Here is an 8083-nt window from a genome sequence, read left to right as displayed (position 1 = left end):
CATCAGAAAGAAAATCGCACTCCTTCATACGAAAAATCTTACTACATCCGACGGGCAAACGAACTGCTTGATTTCTTTTTGTATTTTTCTCATACTTTTTAATTACGAGTGCAAGTGAACCTCATGGACTGAGCCAGTGGACAACATATTTTTTTTAATCATGTTTTCAACATTACTTTCGTAAAACAATACTGAAAAATATATACAATAACGAACTCCACACGCGAGCCCCACAAACCGTAAGCAATTCGTGAATGTATTGCATACTTTATGTAATTTGCCAGCCTTGTGTAGGTTGGGAAGGAGAGAGCTACTGGTGTCGCCCCAGTGAATTGCTTCGGTTGCACGGAGCGGTGGTGGCCAGAGCAGGCGCATCGCGAGATATTGTTAGCGTCACTAAACTGTTGTTGCGTCTTCTATGGCAACAGAGCTGCACGGGTGACGTGACAGAGCTGCATGATGGTGGGGGCTCGACAGAACTGCACGGCGCACGCGACAGAGCTGCACGGGCTCGACGACATAGATACACGGTGGATTGCAGTGACTCCAACCTCCTCCCCATCAGCAACAAGTCTGAGCCTTCAAGTCGCGCACGCGGAGGACACGAGCTTCGAACTGCATGAGGACATGCCGATGAGCTGCACCTCGGGCAGGAGCACGGCGATGTTGCACTCTCATAGGGCGACTGAGTACCGGTAGCGGTCGTGGCAGTAGGAGTAGGAGATGTGCCAGCGCCTGAACGCCGACATCGACACGCTTGTACGGCGAGCGGCGACAGGCTCGTACCAGGGCGTGCCACACGCCGCCGCCACGGAGTGGTAGATGTGGTTGACGGGACAGCCGTGGAGAACGAGGTCGCCGAACTTGGCAACGAATGGCGCGTACTTGTAGTTGGCCCTGTAGCGGCCACCGAGTGTCCCAGACGGAGCCGTCTGAGATGGTGGCGTAGAGGGACATGGGCTTGGAGGGGAACGCCGCACCCATGGCCTCCGTCCTGACCACCTCCCTGACCGGGAAGGAGTGGCCGCGTCGATCTGTGCGTGGAGGCACCGGTGAAGGGAGATGGGACGGCTATGGAGCAGAGATGTGCCGATCTGCACATGGCGGCGCGAGGAAGCAAGCTGCGGTGCACGGAGAGCTCCAACGGGACGACCAGCGCCGGATCCTCCACTGGTGTCCATTCATCGAGCGCACGTGGTGCAACGGAGGGGGCGGTGCTCCGGTGGTGTAGGGGCGGTGCGGCGTGTGTGGATGGGTGCGGCCAGCGGCAGGCCCGCTGACCGGCGAAGGAGAGAGGTGGAAGGGGGCGGCGGCCAGGGAGGAGTCGGGGATGGATCGGGCATGGGAGGGGTGGGAGTGGTGGGGCGGCTCGGGGGTGCAGGTGGTGGGGCGCCGGAGGTGGGTGATGGTGGGGAAGAAAGATGGGTACCAAGGGTAGGTTCGTGCGGGGAAGGAAGTGGGGTGGGGCACGCTATGGTGGGGTGGGCAGGAGGGATGTTGTCTATTTCTATTTTTTTCGCATGTGTTCAGATCCGGTAGCTAGGGATAGGGTGTTATTACAATAAGGTAAGTGTTACTCCCTCCGTCTTAAAATAACTGTCTCAAGCTTAATATAACTTTGTACTAGAGCTTGTACAAAATTAAGACACTTATTTTGGAACGGAGGGAGTATGAAAATAAGGTCTTAAAGGGTGTTTGTAGAATAGACCCGTTCTATATATTATATAAGCATGCTTATTACGAAGTCATGGACATATATAGTGCGCCATAGCAAGATTCATAAGTACGAAGTTATACGACTAGGCACGGTAGACAAATCAACTCTTAATCCCATTATCGTCGTCCTACTTGACAATATGATCCTAGTCTATCGGGTCATCCTTGTCATCCTTCTAGTTGCGTGAGGTGATCAGCAACGCCTCGTCCATACCGTACAAATGAAGATCCTCGTGAAGGTACCGTTCCACCAAGGGATCGGTGCTCTCACGTTCACGGGCCTTGAGGAGGGCCTCAGCCTTCAGGTGCTCCCGCTCCTCAACCTTGGAGACTATCCTCTTGTTAGGAGGCGCTATATCACTCGCACACAAACATCCCGAGGAAAGTTGAGCTGGGCCCTGCTGTGCCCTTGGTACTCGAGCGCCTTGGCATCATAAGCATGCGCCGCATCCTTGGCAAAGTTGAATGTGCCAAGCCGTTGTTTCTTGCTAGTGACGGGGCTCTGGATTAGGGTGCCTCACTTCCCAGGGCCTCCGGACAACACCACAATACTAGCCATTGTCCGTCATTTTTGAAGCCGAAGAAATCTTGAACAACACAATCTGAATTAAAAAAATAAAATAGGTAGACCTCTGCATAAAAATGGACACAATAAGAACTAGAAATTTGGCGAAACATAAATAAATCAACGTTTTGCCAAAACATTAGTGCTTATAGTATGAATCCGATAAAGAAATTAATAGAGCTACTATAGCATAATGTAAATATTGATTCCATGTTATTAATTGATATTGTCCTATAAACTTTATTTGGTGATAACCTGAAAAAACACTCGATCTTTGCATCCCAAGAATAGATGATGTTATATCATTTTATGTTCTGGAATACCTTAATTAATCAACACTTATTATATGAAAGTTCATACATCTCATAATGGAAATATTATATATGAATATTTGTATGTGCTAACTTTATTAAATATTTTTACCTAGGCAATCAATGTATTAGTGTTACTAAATATATGTCCAAGATTTACAAGTATATTAGGTCATCCTTTTTGAAATGTCCTCTACATTTCGATGGTGATTGCATGTCTCGCTGCAATAGACAAAAAGTGGCACAAAGGGAAAATTTGGGTTCATGTGAAATCTTCCAATGGTTCTTGCTATGCTACTGAAATTTCACTGTGTCAGTTATCTAAAAAATAAAGTATGCCCTACCCCTAGTTGTGTGTGTGTGGGTGTATGTGGCTATTGCCACGACTGTCCGTGTGCATGGAGACGCGGCCGCGGGTGGTGATGGGGAAAGCTAAGACAGAGAGGTGGACAAGGCCGGGTTGGCGACGTATTCCAGCGTGGATGGCGACAGGTAGGATTGGCGCGATGGCAACGGGGAAGATCGGGGTGATGGCGGTAGCGGATGGCGACGACGATGGGGTAGATGGGAGCGACGACGACAGTGGACAGCGACAGGGGAGAGTGGGAGTGAGAGAGAGTGCAGTTGTGCCACCGCCGACGGGGGAGAGTGAGAGTGAAGTGAAGCAGGGATAGGGGTGTGTGCATGTAGGTAGGTAACTTGAGAGTCACAACGGGCACGCTAACATGCGTGCCATTGCTACTTTGGGGTGGCGGATGGCAAATCATTTTTGATCTGGCTACTATTGCACACACTCACCTGTGGTGAGCAGTACTGCGTGCTCGCTAGTGCTAACTTCCTGATCAGTGGCGGGTGATTCTGCCCACCCGGCACATATAACATTTGGCATGTGGACATACTCAACGGTGCTGATTTGTGGTGGGTCGTACATAGCACCCGTCACTACAGTAGTATAAGCTCTGGCGATCATTGTTTTTCACCCGCTACAACTACGAGTAGTGGTGGGTGATAAGGCATGCGAGGCACAAATTAGGGTTCACCTATAAGCCTTTTCCTAGTAGCGGTATCATCCATGCTAAGCGGGTTAATCTCGACACAGGAGTTTACTAATTCATCCTATAAGGTAGATGATGGTTAGAAGAATGCCCGGTCTTGCACAATATAAAAATTAACAACACAAGCTTCCCTAGAAAGTAATTTTTTGGAGGGCACTTGAGGATTCGGCTAGACATTTAATGTGTTCATATGGTGGAAAGGGGGAGTAAAATCTTCATTCTGCTTGGGAACTACGAGTAATGTGTTTAGCATGGAAGATACCGAAATTCTTTTTCATCACGTTGACATGAAAAGCACACCACCCAAAATATATATTCATCTGTGTTTTAAACCTAAAGCTCTCGCACCTCTATAATTCCATGCTTCCCTCTGCGAAGGGACATTCTTTTAATTTCATGTTATTTTGTTTTTATTATTTGAGTCATCGTCTTCTCGCTTAAAAGCACCAATCCTGAGAACACTGTTGTCACTTTTATGCATTGAGTCTAGTTAATGTTGGAAATGAGCATGACTCGATGCCTTCTACCTTGATTTATTGTTTAGTCGTTGCTTGAAAGGGCTGGCGAGATACCATATTATCATTTACAATCATGAGAACACTGTTTCCACTTTCACTGGTGCTCTGAATTTTTGTTTTGCGATCTCGGACAGGGCTGGCGAGATACCATGTTATCATATTATATCTTGATTGTTTTCATATTTGTGGTCATTTGAGATAACTTATTATTGCTCACTAGTTGATTATGTTATTGATTTGAGTAAATGTGAGATTTAAGTGTTATCATTTATATGGTTAGTTCTTGATCCTTGCTGAAAACATGGTTACTAGTTAACTTTATATACGACAACAAAACCACAAGAGTATGTAAACAGTTTTTCTTTGTCACTTTTTGTTTATCAACTGAATTACTTGAAGACAAGAACTGAATTAAGCTTGAAGGATTTGATATGTCTATATCATATCTACTATTACAAACATTTTTGCTCTTTGTTTTGGACTCTTATTTGCATGATTAAATTGAAAATAACTCAGACTTATGTTCTTTTTAGAAGAACTGCGATGGTGTTATTTTTGTGAAGAAATAAAAGTTCTTGGAATAAAAAAAACCTTGCAAATATTTTTTATTGAATACATAAAAATACTGGAACAAAGATCTACTAGATGGGGGCCACATGTTGTGTACAAGACAATACGGCGCGCCTTGATGTCTTGTGGGGCCCACGGGCAACCGTCTCACCTAATTCCAAACCTATAACTTACGTTTTACGAGAAAAAATGTTTTCATCATGTTTAACGATATTGATGCACTATCGCCTCGTGTACATCATCGGGAGGGCAATTCTGGAGTCGGTTCAGGTCTACGGAGAGGGGGGATTTGTCATCATCGTCATCATAAATCTGGAGTGAGTAGTTCCTTCATAGGCTCCCTGGATGCTGATGGAGTTGGATAAGATTTATCATGTGACAGAGTCAATTTGTTAGGACTTGATCCCTAGTATCCACTATGTTATGAGACTGATGTTGCTATGACTTTGCTAAGCTTCATATTTTTCACTAGGGCCAGAGTGCCATGAGTTCATATCTAAACCTATTATGTTTATATGAATATGAGAGTGTTTTGGATCCTATCTTGCAAGTTGTATGCACCTATTATGTGTTAGGATCCGTGACCCCAATGTGATAATAGTACGAACCCCCTCCGGTCATGACCGTAGTATGAGGAGTTCATGTATTCACCATTTGTTAATGCTTTGTTCCAGTTCTCTATTGAAAGTAGCCCGTAATATCCCATAGATTTCCTTACGGACCCCGCTACCATGGGAGGTTAGGACAAATTATGTTATGCAAGTTCTTATTATAAGCATGTATAACTATATACGTAATACATTCCTACATTACATTTATGAATTGGAGCTAGTTCTATGTCGCTATAGGTTGTGATTGTCCATGATGAATGTTATCCAATTATACAAATATTCTTCGCTAATCTAATGCCTACACTTTTCTCATATTCGTTTTGGCTAAGTTACTAATGTTGTTGCTACTACAACCACTATGAAAATTCTACTGCTACTATTAATGTTACTATTGCTACAGTTACCATTACAATGAAACTATCATATTACTGCACAACTAAACACTTCATTGTAGATATTTATTTTTCTAGGTGTGGTTGAATTGACAACTCAACTACTAAGGCTTATAAATATTCTTTCGCTCCCCATGTATCAAATCAATAAATTGGGTGAAATACTACCCTCAAAGAATACTGCGACCCCCTATACTTGTGGGTCATCAGGGGTCCCGAATTGGTATTATTAACATGATGTTAATAGTGACTCATGATTTTACCTAGTTTCAGTAAAATGATCGATACGATCATCTAGACGGTTGAATAGGAGACTACATCTTTTAATCTTGTTTGTAAATTTTGGGGATATACTCATAAATAGGTTTCACTAAATATGCAACTATGTGGACACAACTATCAAATTTCGGGCTCCGCAAAACCCTAATGGTTCGAACACAGGGGCGTATACGACGATCTCTCCCGGCTCGACCTTACCTAGCCCTCTACTCGATGGAAACGGCGAAGGAGTCACTCGATGGTGAGGGGAACACAGAACACAACAGTTTACCCAGGTTCGGGCAACTGCAAGGCGTAAAACCCTACTCCTCTTTTGGTGGATTACCTCTCGCGGAGGTTGGTGGATGAACTAGTACAGTGCTCTTGAGATTCCGGAGGCCAAGTGGCTAGGTGTGTTGCCCTACGGTTCGAATCAACTCTCTTCCGTCTGGCCTCTCGTCTGAATGAAAAAAACCCCTTCTCTCAAGTATCCTACTCTCTCTATTTATAGTGGAGGCCCGGGTCCTCTTCCCTTATCGTTGGCGGGAAGGGATCCCACAATGGCCAATTTCGGTGGGGGACAAGAGAACATGCTTCCCGTGTCAAAAGTGATCTTCCCCTACAAAGTAGCTGCCAGCGCCGCAGAGGCGGGCGGAGGGATGACGCTCGTCCTCTCGGTGGGCGGCCGTGGTCTTGTTGCACCGGAAGGGAAATCTTTGGAAGATTCCTTTGGAGCCCTGGTACGTTCCCACCTCCTTTGCAATAAAGGGGAAATTGTCCCGTCCTGCCATCTACTGCTCGTGTGTCTTTCCATGGCATCACCCTTGACTCCGGAGGCCCGACCTTGCCTCAAAATATCTGCCGCTCCAGAGAGGTCCTCAGGAGGCCCCCTGCGGGTCTTGATGTCGCTTTTCCTCGCGAGGCTCGGCCCCTCACGAGGGCCTTGTCCCGGGTGGTGTCGTTCCAGTCGATCTTGTGCTGATGAACTAGGCCCGCCCTTGGCCCCAGGTAGACAGGTCTGGGTACCCCCATTCCTAGAACACCGAGAGTAGCCCCCGGGCCCAAGGCGGGCCTGGGTTGGCTTCTCGGCGAAGCCTTTAACGCGGCCCGAAGAGTTGCGGGCCACAATTGCGTGCGGGTCAGGCGACCCATGTGTCCCATAGCTGTGCGGCTCTCGCTCCCCGTGGTGCCCGGGTGGTGCCAGGCCACGACGGTGTGATCCTCAAGAGTCGCGCATGCCATCATGTTGCTTATTGAATGGCACGGGTGTGGCCTAACCACACTCAACGCCCCCCGCGGATGCGACCGATCGGTGGATAGGTGAGGCGATGTTGGCGGCAGCACTTCCGTTGGCCCACCTTGCGGCCCTTGTGGGGCGTGCAAAGGCCATGCTCCCGCGACGATTGGTGGCTACAGCTAGCCTATAAATTTTCCCAGCTCCCTTCAGGGGCCACCGCAACCTCGACCTTCTTCTCTGCTTCATCCGTCTGCCGCGAGAAAACCTCTTCTCTCCTTTGGCTTTCGTCTTCATGGCGTCCCCCGAAGACGGTTCTACCCGGGGAAATCATGCGGCTCCTCCTACACCTTCGTCCGCCATTGGGGGCGGCAGCGGAGGGCCCTCAGGGCCTCCGCGAGTCTGCCACCGCTGGGTTATGGCTGATGAGTAAGTCATTCGTTGCGTCTCCTTTGCTTGTTGCTCCTTCTGTTGTCATGGGGTTGATCTTCCTTCTTCTTCAGTGCGCCCTCCTCCAAGAAGCCAAAGCTCAGCGAGCTCCAAGAGGAGGTGGAGGAGTTTCCGGCCCGGCTTCACAGCGCCCAGGGTGCCCTCCGTGCCACCCGCCAAGGGGAGGCGGAGGCCAAGGAGGAACTAGCATCGCTGCAGCAACAGGTCTGGGAGGCGGCAGACGCCATGCAAGCCGCTCAGGACGAGGCGTCGTAAGCCCGACTGATGGTGTCCGAGCGCGCCCTGCAATTCACGGACATCGCTGACCGGGCGACCGCCGTGACGCACCGGTTTGCGGGGAAATCCCCGGCACTACCTAACGCGAGGAGTGACGGCGGCTACCTCATCTTCTTCCAAGAGGTCA

General features: G+C 48.1%; 1 pseudogene; it reads right to left on the bottom strand.

Moving 5' to 3' along the window:
• Positions 1 to 240: 240 nt before the first annotated feature.
• On the bottom strand, positions 241 to 3523 carry LOC123405433 (annotated as a pseudogene).
• Between the last annotated feature and the right edge of the window lie 4560 nt (positions 3524 to 8083).

The sequence above is a fragment of the Hordeum vulgare genome, chromosome 6H (genome assembly GCF_904849725.1).
Source record: "Hordeum vulgare subsp. vulgare chromosome 6H, MorexV3_pseudomolecules_assembly, whole genome shotgun sequence".
Classification (NCBI taxonomy): domain Eukaryota; kingdom Viridiplantae; phylum Streptophyta; class Magnoliopsida; order Poales; family Poaceae; genus Hordeum; species Hordeum vulgare.
This window is presented reverse-complemented; position numbering and strand designations above follow the sequence as displayed.